Source organism: Myripristis murdjan, chromosome 9 (assembly GCF_902150065.1).
Source record: "Myripristis murdjan chromosome 9, fMyrMur1.1, whole genome shotgun sequence".
NCBI lineage: Eukaryota > Metazoa > Chordata > Actinopteri > Holocentriformes > Holocentridae > Myripristis > Myripristis murdjan.
Window position 1 is genome coordinate 13591804 of NC_043988.1, and position 16772 is coordinate 13608575.

A 16772-nucleotide genomic window follows, 5' to 3' on the forward strand; every position below is an offset into this window, starting at 1 on the left:
TGTCTGTTCTATATACGATCTATGGTGTGCTACTGTATGTGCTTTAGTGTCATATACAGTATGTGCTTTTATTGTAGGTGTGTTTGTGCTGCTATAGTCTGTTATTGTGTGCACTCTGCTATAGTATCTTATGTGTGCTATACTTACATGTATATTGTTTTGTCTGCTTGCCATTGTCTGCTGATTAGGTCTTTTATATGTTATTGTGTCTCTTATGTCGTGACTTATGCAGTTTTTAATCTCTGTAACACATGCATTTTCATTTTTGTAATTTTAGGTTGCCTTTTAAAGTTATTGCTAGGGACAGCAGGGACATTCCCTCTGGCTCTTACTTATAGTTTAACTGTTGATTAGTGTTTATTGTCCCTGAAAAAAAAAACAATAAATAAATAAACCGGCTAGTGTTAAAATGAGCATTTGCTGTTAGCCTGTAAACCTGACTTAGTGATAGCTGTGATAAAACCACACCAATTTGAATGACCATGTTAACCCTGTCAACTTATCAGGATGAATTGTCAAGTTGGACTTCCAGTGTCTCCAATATGGTGTGAATGCAGTATGTACACCCACATTATGTTCCCTTAGCATCTTATTTTTGTTCCCTTGGCATCTTTTTCCTGTTCCTTTATTCCTCAGCAACACGTTTCTCAGTTTACCATGTTTTTTTGCCGCTTCAGGCTATTTTCAAAACAGTAGGATAATTATCAACATTTCTGGGGGAAAAAAGTTTGCAATTGTGCATTACACTATGTCTCCTTGCCTATATCTTCTGCATCAGTCCAAGAAGTTTGGACTGACACCTACACATGTTCTTGTAAATGCGGTTTGCATTTCTCTTTTATGTGCTAAAGTCAACCAGAGGTGAACATTGAAGTGTTTCATTCCAATTTGATTGAGTTGGAAACAGGTCTTTAGTCAGCTCATTCCTTCAACGATGTTGTTTAATGAGTTTAACTTTGAAGCCAGAAATCATTTTCACAGTGTCAGATTTTTTGGCATGCTTTGGGGCAAAACATATTTTAATTGCGAAGGACATTCTCATTTAGAGCTTAAACTGGAAGTCATGGACGATGACTTTTGGATGAAGTTGCGTACATTCAGACAGTTAAAGAATTTGCCTCATCAGTAGAGCTGGGTATCGAACACCAGATCTGATATGGAACCAGTTCCAAATTTACAAAACCAGGATATCATTAAGAAACACAACTTGAGGTTCTGCGTGTTGGTGACTGCAACAAATTGGGCCCTGCACATTTGCTGTAGACACTGACGCTGTACACAGGACATATGCTTGGACGGTGTAGGTGTGCAGAGCAAAAGATTTCAGCTAGGACCAATAGTGCTTAAAACTCAGGTAAACAGAGGTGAAAGTTGGCTGGTACAGTCTGGTATTCCTGCTACCACAAACAGATTGAGTTCAGCTACACAGTGTGAGGAACAGAGGAAAACAGTGCCAGCAGTCCATTGCACCTGCAACTTATGACTGCATTTCCAGCAAGAAAACACATCTACTAGTCAGCAGGAAACCACAGTTAGCTAGCAAGCGAGGCTGCTTATGAATGTAAATGAATTTGCGTATTCCTGAGAAGAATCAGAATCAAGAAGAACTGCTGACAAAAGATGATGTGGACACAGTTTTACAGACACTGATTTCAAACTCTCAGATTTAGAAAAACAATGTAATAATGAATTTGAGAAAAATGGGAAGAGGCAGCTTGTAGGAAGGGATGAACAGCATGTTCCACAAAATGTCATGCTGTCCTCATCAGCGTGTTTATTGAAAGATGGTGGAAATAATATGCTCTCATTAGTCGAGTACAGTATAATATAATGTTGTTGAAGTGGCAGTTAAAACAAATCAGCTGTTGCTATATGACACTCGGAGATTAATGGCTGAGCGTTTCTATGACTGAACAGATAAATGGACTTTTGACTACGGTATTTGTCATTGTAATAAACAGTGCAATTCCCAGCATATCTAACTGTAACAATAGGGGCATTGTCCCCTTAAATTCACTGCGCCCAATTTGCTGTCAACACAGTTTGGCACAATAACTCTCTCTCTTTTGGAAATTAGAAATCAGACAAGCAATTTTTCTTCAAGTGTTTTGTTATTCCTTCAGTTAATGGCAGTAACTACTGCAGAGACATGCTTTCCTCTTTTTTTGATATCTTGTTAAAGTCTGAGCTTGACATTCTACAGGACCTCTGGAAAAAAGAAAAAAAAACAAACATCCTGCTCATCAGACAGCCAATTAGATTGCCTCACAAAAAGTCACCATTTACTGGAATGACTTGGAATTAACTGGAGTATTTTGTTCAGGCAAACAATTTAAAATGTTAACTTAATTTTTTATTTGTTCGTCCACCTTTACATGATCATGTGTGATGCCTTAGCTTGTCACTGCCTTTCAGTTGTAGATGCAGAAAAGTTGTTTTGATTGCTTTGTTAGATTCCAGATTCCACTTGATTATTGTTATTATCTTTGTTGAATAACAAACATAGGCTAATGCTTATCACATGCTATGTGTATGCATCATAAAGAAAATGTCTGGTATCATCTTTTCTGAGGAGATCAGTGACTGATCCTCTAAGTTGACTGTGTGTGTGTGTGTGTGTTACTGAAAGAGAGAGAGGGACAGGCAATACTCAGTTATGTTTGTATGTTTGCAAGTGGCAGGCTGTGTGTCTGCTGTTTGTGTGAGGAAATGTGTACGTCTGTGGAAGTAACTGCATACGTAATTGCACTTGTGCACATACGGTGATATATGGGAGGATTCTAATGAAGCATTGATGATGCAAGATCAAAGTTTTCCGGGCAGTAACCATGGCAACAACACAACCCTGCGTAGGTGGAGTTTTGATGTTAAAGAAGAAGGTGGGGGTGTTGGGAAAATGGGGGGAGGGGTGGGCTGTTGAGGAAGAGGAGGAGGAGGAGGGAGGTGTCAGTGAGGTGTCAGCTCGTAGAAACCAGACTTGTCCAAACTTTAAATACGCAGTCGAATTTTTTTCTCAGAGCTACTCGGATATAATTCGACAACTCTCTTCACATTTCTACCATTCACAGAGTTTCCTCTTTTGCTTTTTTCACACTCTGCTGCTATGGATCCATCTCAGCTGTCAAGCAGATTTTCCACAAACTTTTGAAATGTTGTAGAAACTGAGGCACGAAATTCCAGCGACATGGTTGAGATGAATAGCATAAGCTTGCAGCCACGTGTAAGAACAGCCAGTTAATGTAATAATTCATCACAATATAATAAAATGTACCACTAAATAGGTTGAGAATGTAATAAAAGCCTTTTAATGTAATAAAGTGCTGGATAACATCACATTAAATTAAATGGCAATTATTAGTACACTTTTAATTGAGAGTGTAATAAGTAGTATATAATATACTAATAATATAATACTTTATCACATAACTTGATATCTTTGTTACATTACCAGTTGAAGTATTTAAACCCACTGTTTCTGTACATTGTTTCAAGATATTTAAAGGGACATTTCTCAGGCTGTAATTGACTCACAGTTTTAAGAGTTGACTCAGAGTCGCCTTTCAATACAATGAATCAGCTGTTTGTCCACTATAAAATGAATCATTCACCAAGTGTTTGGTATTACTCAACATGCTATGGTTCTTTAGTTTCAGCTAATACTGGCCTTACTTAATGCTTCCTCTCAAAGTTGAGAACAAAGCAAATGCACTTGGAAATTTTTAATATGCGTTATGGGTGCCTTGAACATACCTAGTAGGACTGCCATTATGACATTTCTAGAGGGTAGTGGTCATATATCATTTTAAAGATGACATTTCAGGACCAAAGCCAATTATGCATTTTGTTTTTTTTTACGACACCAAAGACACCATACCAAGACACCATAATTAAATATAATTCAAAAACCAAAGCAAAACTAGATGGAAATATGTCTTGTTCTTTACAAAGAGTTAAGATAGTGTGGCGTGATTACACATTTTCTCAAAAATTGACATGATTATGTCTTTTTGTCTCTCACTCGCTTCTCACCCGGTGTCTCTTCCTATTTTCATCCTTGAGGGCGGCTCTTTTTAAAATTTTTCTGTCTCTCACTCAATCAGTAACTCACTTGCCCACATTTTCCCTTTTTTTCTCACACTCTCACTCACTTGCTCTCTCGCTCACCCACACACACACAGACACACACACACACACACACACACACACACACACACACACACACACACACAGACACACACACACACACACACACACACACACACACACACACTTAACACTGGTGGGTACTCCCAGGTGGGTGGAAGGGTGGCAAATGGTTGTTGGGAGCAACAGCAGTGTCCCTGGTGTTCAGACAGTATCACTCTCTCTTACTCTATCCATGTTTCGTTGTATGTCTCGCTATCTTTTTCTCTTATTCTCTCTCAAAGATTGTGTGTGAGAGAACACAGGCAACATCAGTATAGCCAGAAGGTGAACATGCGTATGTATCACTTGAGCGAACAAGTTTGAAGCATGCCAATTTGAGTGACAGGACTCTCAAAGCATAACAAGCAGCTTTCTCATTATGATCCATTATTCATTCTAATCCTTAAGGGCGTCTCTTGAATAAAGTATTTCTCATTCTCACCTTCAGTCAACTCCACGGCAAGCTGTTTTTACAGTGGATCTGAAGGCTTTGAGATGAGCAGTGTGAGACGAAGACGAAGAGAGCAGCAGGAAATGGAAAGTCAGAGTAGATTACAACTGCTGGTTTTGTTCGGTATCGCCCTTTAATCTTCGAACGCACCAGAGAAACCGAGGCTCAGGCAGCTTAGCCCATGAGCCTTGAACCGCATCGACTAAAGAGGAAGAAGACGAGAGGGGAGAGCGGGAGTGTGTGAATGAGAAAACAGAGAACGGGAGGGGGTGGTGGGGGGGCGGGGTGGGGGGTGAAGGTTTAGGGGCTGTGGGTATTCAAAGCACAATTTTCAGAGGGCGAGAGTGACTCTGAACAGGGTGTCAGTCTTCCTGCCTCTCCAGCTCTCCACAAGGCTCAACAGGAACCCTGCACCCCAGAGACTCAAGCTTGTCTTTGTTTTTTCCTCCAATAGCCCTCGCTCTCTTTCTGTCCCTCTCTCCACCTGTCTTGCTGTCCTTCCCTCTCTGTTTTTTTTCTGTTCTTTCTCTGCAGTGTCAGCTCTTTATCATTATTCCCTCTCTCTCTCTTGCAGTCCCTTTCGCCCTACTCTCAAAATCTTAACACTCCCACCCCTCCCTCTCCCTCTTCCTCTCTCTCCGTCCCTCCCTCGCCTCTTCTCCCTCTTTCTCTTTGTTTCTCTCTCTCTCTCTCGCTTTCTCCCCGTGAAGAGGGAAAACAGCATCAACAGCAGAGCCACAGTAACAGCACATGCAACAGGGTGCAGACAGCACCCTCTGCTTCGCCACCCCTCCTCTCTGACTCTCCCACTCTCCCAGAGGAGGACCAAAGGCAAGAAAAAGAAGAGCAAAGGAGAGCAGCCGAACAGGTGAAAATCTGTGAATTTCTTCATTGAAAGGAGCGGAGACTCCTCTCAGTTACAAGATCAGAAAAGAGAAAAAGTGAAGGAGAAACAGGTGGAAAAGAGCTGGATTTTCTCTTGCACATTCCTCCAAATTGAGAAAAGCGGTGCAGAAAAAGAAGAGGCAGAGAGACAGAGCGAGTCAGGCTAGTTCAGCAGGCAGCAGAGTTGAGGATGAAGTGACGATGCCACCTGTAGCACTACTTTGATTAAATAGTGTTTGACTTCCTGCAAGCCTCAGTGTGGCCACCCTTCTTCCCACATCTCCCTGACTGAATTCTCCACACCTATGGCTTCCAAGAAGAAGTGGGCTGAACGGAGGGAGTTGCGCAGAGACCGGCCCTTCTCCACCCGGGATGATTCATCTGTTGCATCTGGGACATCTGGGCCTGGGCGTCCTACCACTAGGGGGCGTTTTTCGGAGTCATGGAAGAGGCTGAGCTCCAGAGGGGGGTCCACCAAGAGGGGGGCGCTAAACTCTCAGCAGCCACCGGTAAGATGCTTCGAGGACACACAGACCCCCTCGATACGACCCCCCACCCCACCCCCCCAGACCAATCAATGACCTAAGCGCCAGGAGGGAAATGTGCCATCTTGGGCTTGTGTCAAGATGGCATGGTGCCTGGGGTTGGAGGTGTTGGGGGAATAGGGGGGGCTATGAGGGATTAAGATGTAAATGGGATGAAGAAATTTGGAGCATACTGTTTTGAATAGACGATGGTGTCATATGTCATAGGAATAAACAGAGTTTTGGGGAGACTCACCTGTTGGTCAGGTTACTAGTTAAAGCTGCATCAGTTGCATCTGCAGAAACCAAATACTGTTTCAAATCAGGCAACAAAAATATGGAGTGAGCAAGTAATTTATTAGCAAATCCAGCTGGCAATAACAACCATGTAGACGCAGACCACAAATTACATGCTTATTCCGTGCATTTGCCAGTTGAGCCTCAACAGTCCTTGCTTGTATTGTCTCTCTGCATTTTTGATTGTTATAAGTGAGAACATCACCCCTGTGTCCTTCGGATTATTTATTCTGGTTATCCACGCTAACAGTTTAGCTTGTGTCATGCTAGGTGACTAGCCTTGTCCAATTTAATATATTCATGTTTTTATTTTGTCCCTTGTATATTTTTACATTTAAAAAATGAAATATCACCTATTTAATACATCTGATAGAGTGAGGTATACTTTTGGACTTTGTACTGTTCAACAGTACAAAGTCCAACAGTGTTGCACTGTGTGCAACAGTGTTGCGCAGTCTCCCATAAGCCATTACCTTCACTTTGCATGATAAAGGGTACAGTATTCTCTGGACCTTCAAAACAGTATGTTACTTAATGTACTTTTGTTTTATATACAGATTATATAAATATCATCAGAAATCGGATTTTGAAACTTAAAATCTGAGAATTTCTCGGTTTTCAGATTATGCAAGTTGCCCACTGTCACTCAACACGGTTTATGATAAAGCGTTAGCATGTAGCACTGAGGCTAATGCTCTACCAGGAACGCATGAATGATTTGTTGTATGTGCTCTCATCACTTAATGGGCAGGATGACCAATCCTGCCTATCCTGGCAAACCTCCAGCAGGCAGTGGATACTACAGGGAGAAAACTGTGTTGACACTATCTGCAACCAGGTTGACAGGTACTCTATGCTGACAAATTGTTAAGTGGTTTGAGAGGCTCCACTTATCTCTTTGTAGTTGTCTTGTGCACCTGCAAAGTTTTGCTTTGGTTTTGCCTCTCATGATGTAATGCCATCTGAACAGCTTGATAATCCACAACTTTTTCATATGAATAAATGTCTCTTATTGCATTTATTAATAATTCAACCTATACCCAGTTTATGAAAGCTTTAACATGTTATTTTCTCAACACGCGTGATGTGTTTTACATTCATGGAAGCAGCAATAGCAGTTTGTTTCAAATATGTTACACAGGAGCTAGGTAGTTAACATGACTAACAAAAGTAACCATGGCTGAATAAATACAGGAACGACGAGTACCTACATAAATGTAGCTAAATGAAAGGCCAAGGGAAAGGAAACCGATAATTGCAGATAATTGTGAGGAAGGCAAACCTTTTGAAAAGGAGAGCAACTGAAGGAAAACACTCAAAGATGAGAAGGGACTCAGGAACCATACACATGTAGTTTCTTTTTCTTTTGGTAAGAGGTTATTATTTGATTTATTACCCACAGTGTCTTTTCAGTGTGTTTATTATCTTGACCCCTTGCCTACTTTGAACTGCAAGCTGAAAGTAAGCTTTTAAAGGATAACTTTTGGTAGCCTTATATCAGGTAGATAGGTAGATAGTCCAGCATTGCCTGAATTGGTTGCAGAAATGTGACCCAGAACCAATCAGGACAGCAAAATGTGTGATGTCGCCCAGAGCGTCTCCTGAGCCTCATCAACGCTCCCCTGTCAGGCATCGTATCAAACCCACCCCATATTAGATAAACTATTGTGATTGGCCAGATCAGCTGGAAGTCTGTCTGAACAGGAGGGGGGCACACCAATCATTTTCAGCAAATAGCAGGAGCTCATAGATTTGTCTTGTCCCCAGAATATCCAGTAGATATTTCACAGCTAATTAAATAAATAAATAAATAAATAAATAGAAATTTGTCAGTTTAGCTCAGTTTTGTAAACATAGTGATAAATTAGATAAAATGACAGGTGTTGCAGCACAACTGTAAGTAATTGCTCTCTTATGACAATTAAGTGGCATTATCAGCTGTCAGTTGTAGATGGCAATAGATATACAATAAAACAAAACATTATCTTCTAGGACAGGCTTGGTCTGTAGTGTAATAGTCCACAAATGTGGTCACTTTTAGACTCTTTTAGAGTTAGACTAGACTGAAAGTCTGTTTTGTTATTAGTAGTTGCTTCACTAGTCTCAGTAGAACAGCCCAGCTTGTTTGTAAATTACAGACATTAAATCCTTTAATAATAAATAAATTCCGGCCATAAATTTTATTATGGCAGCACAATGGTCATACATTTTCTCCACCCTGGAGGCCATGGTTGTAGATGTTTATTTAGGATGCTGTTTTGTAAATGGTTTGTTAAAACAAGTTTTTTTATTACACATTTACTATTTTATTGTCATGTACACGCCTACACCTTTACACAGTCCCATCCCCAGTAAATACACTTGGAGATACAGTACATGAGGTAGTTTTTTTAAATTTCCTATTTGAAACTATTGACTGATGCATGCATTTGTCAAGGGGAATAATTTGTAACCCATTTGCACACATGCACTCTGACTCTCTTCTCTCTCTACCTCTCCACTCCCTCACTCTCTTTCTCTCTTGCTCTTTTCCACCGCCCTCCTCTTTTCGCCTGTCTCTTGTATCTGCATCAGGCACTGGGGTGTTCGGAGAGTGCTGAAACATTAATGTATATGCTTTTGGTTGCTTTGGTCTGGCTAGCTAGTGGGAATAATTTCTCCCCAGTCATTCTGCCAGTGATGAAACTTCTCTGTGATATTGATCTGGGGTCTCACCCTCTCAATTTTGAAATGTAGAGCTTTATTGATCTTTATGTATCAAGGTCTGAACTGAAGCTGATTTCTGCTCATGGGTTATCACATGCTCACCCAATTTAAGGCCTCAGCGTTTTTTGGAGATATGACAGCTGAGAGATGACAGAAATGAATAGAGAGTGGAAGGAGATTCTAACTTTTCAGTGGGCGCCCAGAAACCACATTACATGCATATTAAAATGTAACAACTTTGGGAAAAATATTTATTCTAGACTGGTGTCCTGTGCAGGGTAGTATTCCCTGCTTTTCACCCAGAGCATGCTGGGATAGGTACTAGCCTCCTGTGACTCTGAATAGGCATAAATGTATATGGAAGAAGGTTGTTACGTATGGATGTAATGGATGAAAATGGATGTATAGGAGCATATTTACTATAACAATGCTAACTGTGAGGCATTATTGTCACAGGTGTCAAAACAGACCATATTCCTGTTTCCGGCCCTACATTTTTTATGACAGTGGAAAGCATGTGCTTTATCTGCAATTGTGTGTGTTTGTGCGTGTGTGTGTGTGTGTGTGTGTGTGTGTGTGTGTGTGCAAAGAGAGGCTAAACTTGGCCCTGTGGGGATTTGTGTTGCATGGATATGAACCATAGAGTGATACACCCACAACACCACTGCTAGCTGGAAGATACTTCACATTATTAGATGTTTATTATGGCCAGGAGGGTCTGTTTTTGCCTATTTGTGTGTGTGTGTGTGTGTGTGTGTGTGTGTGTGTGTGTGTGTGTGTGTGTGTTACTGAGTGAGTGAGCCAGTGTGTGACTTCACTGAATGAGTGAGAGACGGAGTGTGACGCACCAAGACAAAGACGCTCTGAAAGATCAAAATTTGGAACAGCGAGCGGACAAGAGATGGAGAATTACTGAATTACTCCACAGGAGCTCGGAGAGAAGTCGATCCTCTGTATTGGTGTTGAAGGAGTGAAAGACAGAGAGAGTGAAAGGTCCAGACAGAAAAAGAAAAGTGAGCCAGTGAAGCTTTCAGAGAATTCAACACTGAGACAAGTCTGTCTCTTCTACTTGCTCACACCTCCCTTTGCTTTTTCTCTGGCACATTTCTCCTCCCTGTCTGAGTCCCACATCACACCCCCTTCCACACTTTTATGTGTTTGTGTGTACAAAGAGTGTATATCGAGGGATGAGTGTGTGATAGTGTTTCTGTCGGTATGTGTGTTCAACCATGCTTGTTTCTTTATCGCCATGTGAATGCCCTGCAGTTCATCAAGCCATCTGTGGATCATGGCGGCCTTCTGCTCAGTGCGTCCAGAGAATTCCCACTCACTCACCGCTTCTGGTGTGTGTGCGGTGTTTGTTTGTATGCATGTGCACAACCATGTGTGCAGTGCATGTACAGACGAGCATATGTGTATGTCAGTAGTGAGGACTCCTGAGTAGTGAGGACATTGGATGTTATTACCATTTGAGATAAGCCTGCAGTGTCAAAGCCCTGGTGGCTCACGCTATCGCCCTGATGGTGTTTGGCTGTAATGAGCTTCATTTAAAGTCACAGTGGGACCAAGACAGGCTTCAGAGCAGACAGTTCTGCTCACTGTGATCACCCCTGCTACCAAAGCATGACTTCAAAAGCCCTCATAACCCATTTATCTGCTTTCCTCAGTGGTCGTCAGCTGCTGTGAAGAGGCACAATGTTGTTCGATTCATGCGCCTTCAGATTTTGCTCGCATTAAGAAAAACAAGTAACCGATTTATTTCCTCATCTTCATTTTAGCTGGTTTTAATGAGGTTAGAATCAAACTGAACATCCATTGATTTCTCAAATCCTTATACGGGGCATAGAATACAAGGTTTCGGGGAATGTTTTTCTGCTTATGGGATTACGAAATATGCCGTTTCACCCTGGTGCCTGCAGATTATTGTAATGTATTGTTGCCATCAGAATATAAACTTCTCTATGCAGCAATATTCTTGTTCTTTTTGTCCCCCTCTGCTTCATGGTTTGAATCGTGCCGTTCCATCCCAAAGCCTATAGAGAGAGAGAGCGATGAGCCACAGCCGCTGTCGTTTGAGCATCAGTGGCAGTGCTGTGCATTAGAGTGGAATACATAGTGCTCAGTGAAGCTAAATGCTATAAGATGAGCATCACAGTTGATTTCATCTATGAAGCCTACCAGTAATTTGACTATTACTGTCATTTTTGCTCAGCCTTGTTGTATGTTTACAACAAAGACATAATTATGTGCGGTCATTGAGAAATTAGGATACTTTTGAAAGATTCCCACTAGCATTGAGGCTATGTGATATTGATTGGGCGCATAATCAACTAAATAGATCTAGCTTCCTGAAATTTGTATCCTCTTGGCTGCTGTCTAATTGTCTCCAATTCACAATTTTTCTGGAAAGGTCAAATCCACCACCATTCATTTTTCTGTTTAGCCCATTTTTAGTGGTCAAACATGACGCTTTAGGTGGCCCAAGATATTTTTTTGGTGGAATATTTGCGTTTTTAAATCTCTGTTTCAGCCCCTTATGCTGCCACCAAACAGCCAACACATTTTTGTTGTATTTTGGCTCGATTACTTATTTTGAAATACCATCAATAACATATTTGGCAAATGCCCCCATGTGAAGTAATTTTTAATGTGCGTGCATGATCTTGCTCAAAGGTATCACATGCCCATTGGTGGGCAGATATTGGCTGTAGGCGCGTTAAACCTATGGCCTTTTGTTTCTGGGACAGTCTCTGTCTATCTGCTAGACCACACTAACACGTCCATTTGTGTCCTGATTCCTACAAACCCTAAATCCACAGGTCCTACTGCTACAACTCCCTCTTACATTTCTCCTGCACAACTCGTGTGAATAGACATCATGAAAGTTTTGGGCCTGTCCTGAATTACGATCAGTTGTCCAGAATTCCAAATCCTGTCCTGTTTGTCCAGAAAGTTAGACTAAAGCAAAGTTCTGATTAGCTATAGCCTAATAAAACAGTAAATACTGATCGTTATGAGACATTACTTGTTGCCTTCATACGGGCTCTGTTATGTCCGTAGCCTGTATGAATTATGGCAGATGTGACAATGAAATGAATTTTATGTAACCCATAATGATTCATATATTGTAACATACAACACAGTCATGTTTCTTTTTCCTCATGACAGACAGATGAACCGAAATAGTAAATTTTAGTGATGAATTTTGAATTTCATGTGTTTTACTGTCGCTATTGTTGCTCGCTGACACTGAATGTAATGTGCTTGAGGCCGCGCCCCTGTGGCCACATGACCACACCCACCCTCAACTCCCCTGTCCCAGATTTCACCCATTCTCATCTGGTTACCCTATACACAACATCTCCTACCACTGCATTACAGTTAGATTAGAGCAAGCTGTCCATCCCACATCTTTTCATGAACAACTGTATGCATGACTGTGACCATGTGTACCTATTTGCCAGCTGTGTGTGTGGGTGCTTGTGTATGCTGCTTTCAGTAAGTGTATTGATTTTTCATCACAGTCATCATCATCATACAGACACAAAAAGGACATGTTGAATTTTTTACTGAAAATTCAATTTGTTCTTTTTGTGTCTCGTGTCCCTCGGGGGAGAGAAAATCGAAAATGCGTGAATGCTTTTGTTGGATTCTCATCACAATGAACCCAAGTGTGATATTACTTGATGAGGCAGAGGTCAGAAAGGAGCAAAGAGTTTTATCGGTTCCTATGGAAACGGCTTGTGGATCAGCGATTTGGATTGTGTTCAGAGATGATGATTTTAGAAAAGATCAGTGGTTCACTCACTTAATAGCGTTTTCTGGGTGTTCCCGCAACAAAGCTGAGAGTTGTTCAGTCATTGTGCCTCATAGCGTGACCACATGGAATTGCTAATGATCACTTTTCAACACACTGTGAAAAAACATCACTCAAAGTTGTGCACTTGGTTGGTGTGTTGCTGGGAGACAGCATGCCGTAACTAGAATTTAGACCAATTGATCTTTGCAGAACTGTACATTGTTGTTATGAAGATACAAAAAAACAATGCAGCTTCAAAGCATCTGACTGCTGCATGCACACTGCCAGCTCTGAAGTTATAGCTTTTAACTCTGTTAGCTTAATAATAGCAATATTAATTCTAACAGAGTAGCTACAACAGTGCTAACAAGTGAAACATGTTGTCCAACAGTAGAACTTCTAATATAATAATCACTGTAGTTTACTAAACGCTACGCAATCAAGACAAACCACAGAATCAGAGAGAAGGCTGCAGAAGAGAAGAAGAGCACAGAGGCAAAAACAAAGAGAAACGTCATTACATAAATGCAAGGGAAGGTCTGTTAAAGGACCAGTGATTTTGTGTGTTTAGCCTATTATTTACATCTATCTATCTATCTATCTATCTATCTATCTATCTATCTGAATATTTCAAATATCTTTTTCCAAAACAAGTAGTCATGTTTGAGAACTTCTGTATCATTTTTCATACGTTATCCCTTCATTCCACTATGATATTAATAATGAACTCTCTTTCCATCACTGTAATAAAGTTGTCTACATTACACAAAAGCAGCCGTGCTGTTGAGTTTTGATGACTTGAAATTGGGTGGAGTGAAACGGGGAAACGTTTGCTTGACACAGCAAATTATCTGGGGGGTTCCTCCTGAAAGTCATCAGTCATGGCCCTCCTCAGTCGACTCAGAGGGTAGAGTCGGTTCATCCCCTGTGTGATTTGCCAATGGTTTGTTGCAATGTAAAATGTGGGATAAATTGTAGTAAATGGGTCAAACATTCAAAATCACTTGTATGGTACTGGTATGACCATAGAAATTAATTTCAGATTACACAGAGATTACATTACAAGTGATTACCAGAATCTTAAATCTTAAATCTAAAGCCAGCAAACAACTGGTATAGTGATGCCAGAACTGGACTGATGTATTTCCCTCTGACAGCAACAGTTAAAATGTTAGTTGCTGGTTTCTAAACAAATTGAAATCACTGATTTCAGTTGGAATAAACGGAGTTGCTGCAGTTATGGAGACGTACAAAAAAAAAGGGGGGAGAAATACAAAAAATGGCTCAAATTTAAAGTTGGTTCTTATGTTAAACAGATGATATTAGCCATTGTGCTCATTTGAAATTGGATTATAGTCTCATAATTTCATTAAAAAGCTTTGGACAGTTAGATCACATCATTTTTCCTGGTGTCTTGCATCCTCCCTCCTTCTCCCTGCCCATTTCTAGTTCCACTGGAGCATTCTCTGTCCTGTATTCAACCAACACATATTCTTATCTTATTTTGTCATTTCATTACATGATGACTGATGTTGTACAACTGGTGCCTGAAATCTGGATTAGCAGTTCTTACAGTTTTTCCTGCTTTCTTGCATCCTCTCTCCCTCCCTCTGGTCTCATGTTAGAATGAAGGGACATTAGAGCACTGGCTTTTCAACTTCAGGCCTATTTCCTATTAATTTAGAGTTGGTAAATATGGATTTTATCTGTTGTGGTGCAATGTGGTGACCATGAAAATAAATTAAGAAACCATAAAGCATGCTATTATATTGCTAATGTGAACAATATGAGCTGTAAGATGGCTCAGTTCAGTTACCTAGGGATTCTACTTTGACTTTCACAATAAAAGTGCTATTCAGTATCAGCAGCCTTAATAAGTTCATGCAAATAAAAACTATTTTTTGTTAGAGGTCAATTTAATGCTCTTCAGTATTGGATGGGACTTGATCCGTGTCACCCCCCCAGCCCACTCCCCACCCCGCCCTTCCCGCTTGCTATGCCCATCTAAGTAATATGCTTAGTGGAAACAGTGAAGACCAGGCATAAATTAACAGAGGCAGTGTCAAAGGTGCTCGAGTGAGTGGGAGCACTACGTCTGGCTTGTTAAATTTCCCTAATCGCAGACACATTATTAAAGGTGCACCAGCCAAGTTTGCACATTCCAAATGTCAGCAAGATCAACTGTTTGAAAAATTTGAACCTCAGTGCCCAGACACCATAAGGGTGCATTCAGACGGGGTTTTTTGCTCATATGCTAAAAACAGCAAGGCACATCCAGTCTCCTTTGGTGCAGGTTTTTAAGTCGACATTTGACAAATGTGCCAAAAAGTAAACAAATTCATTGCACTGTCACTGTAAATATAGATGGATGACGACAGAGGCTTTGCTTTTGGTGGTGGATATAATAGCTTACACCAGTGCTAATGTTTCATCATCATATCACCTCCCCTCATCATCTGTCTTACTTCTGCATGTGCTGTCTTTTGTTGTGTTTTATCGTTAACTGCCACAACAGTGATGCAAAGCCACATGTCGTTGTTAGTGAGGTGTAAAGCAAAAGTGCCACTGTATTATATTAAGAGCAACACAGCAGCTCTGTTTGTATTTACATCGTGACCAAGTGTGCACATAAAAATGTTGTGAGGTGTTTGGCCTCACTGAAAAAGTAAAAGCAGGACGCACATGTACAGAAAAACCCCCCCCCCAAAAAGACAGTTTTGTTCATCAGTCTTACTGCACGTTTCAATCTGTGGTTCCCTGTGTGCAGAGAATTATCTATACTTGATACCCAATTTGGACAAATAGTTTGAATCTGTAGTTTCTCGTATAGGGAAGATAGGACACTCTTTCCGATTGCAGTCACACTTAGGTGGAGAAAATAGGTGTACATTAAAATCTTGGCAGTGTTGTTTTAACACAACCAAAATGTATATTCAATGAAGAATTTAAAAGTCCAAAAGCTGTATTACAAATCTGCTCAAAGTCAACCCATAATAAAACATCTTGTTATAGGCTTAGGTACAGTGCTGCGTAGCTCAGTGTCACAGGGCTCCTAAAGTTACTTGCTTGTTATGATGTCACTGAAATGAGAGCAGTTCATCTGATGTGACTTATACCAAATGCTCAATCAAACCCTTGACTTCCTCTCTTAAAATCTCACTATCTCAAGAGACTTATGTTGGCTCTATGTGGTAGACATAATTTTAATATAACCTCATTTACAAAATGAGAAACCCAGCCCTTTTATGAACACATTAATCATAGTACTACACAGTCAACGGCGTGGGTGGATAATATCACCCACAGCCTATTAGTAAATCATTAGCCTACAGTACTGTGCCTCATACTAATTAAAGAGAAATCAAGTGGCAAACGGAAGTGTAGAGATGAGTGAGAACCATCTGGACAGAGGGCAGTGGGAGGCGGACAGACAGAGACAGATCTCAGCACAGCCTCTGTGATCACAGCACAATGAACCAGACAGAATGAGCCATGAAAAACACACAAGCAGAATGACAGAGGGTCTTTTCTTTTGTTTGGAAGTTGATCTGCGTCTCAGTGAAAAGTCTGACACAACAGCGTAATTGGTATCTCTTAGTAACCGCCATGCCGTGCGTGTAGACTTTAATTTCACATTGTGTTGGCAAGTTGGTGAATCGAGTCTTAACAAACCAACCTGAGTTTGGGCTGCTGGCATGCCAGTGCTAGGGGTGGGAAACACTGGGTAACTGGCAACATGATGCTATCTTCTAATCTTAGCCATATGGCATCATTGTTAGACAATCATCTATGGTACATCACGATAGCTGTAACTGAGGAAGAAAATACACCCTGGAAAAGACAAAATGATGTTCCGATAAGCAAGAATCAGTTGTATTTTTCAGTGTTTTAATCTGCACAGCCACTGCAACATGAACATGACAAA

The 16772-nt window shown here is 40.8% G+C and overlaps 1 protein-coding gene across 2 annotated transcripts in view; it reads left to right on the forward strand.

The window, feature by feature from the left end:
* The window catches only part of trpm3 (transient receptor potential cation channel, subfamily M, member 3), a 174931-nt gene that overhangs the window by 8926 nt on the left and 149233 nt on the right, over window positions 1–16772 (forward strand). The window lies entirely within an intron of this gene.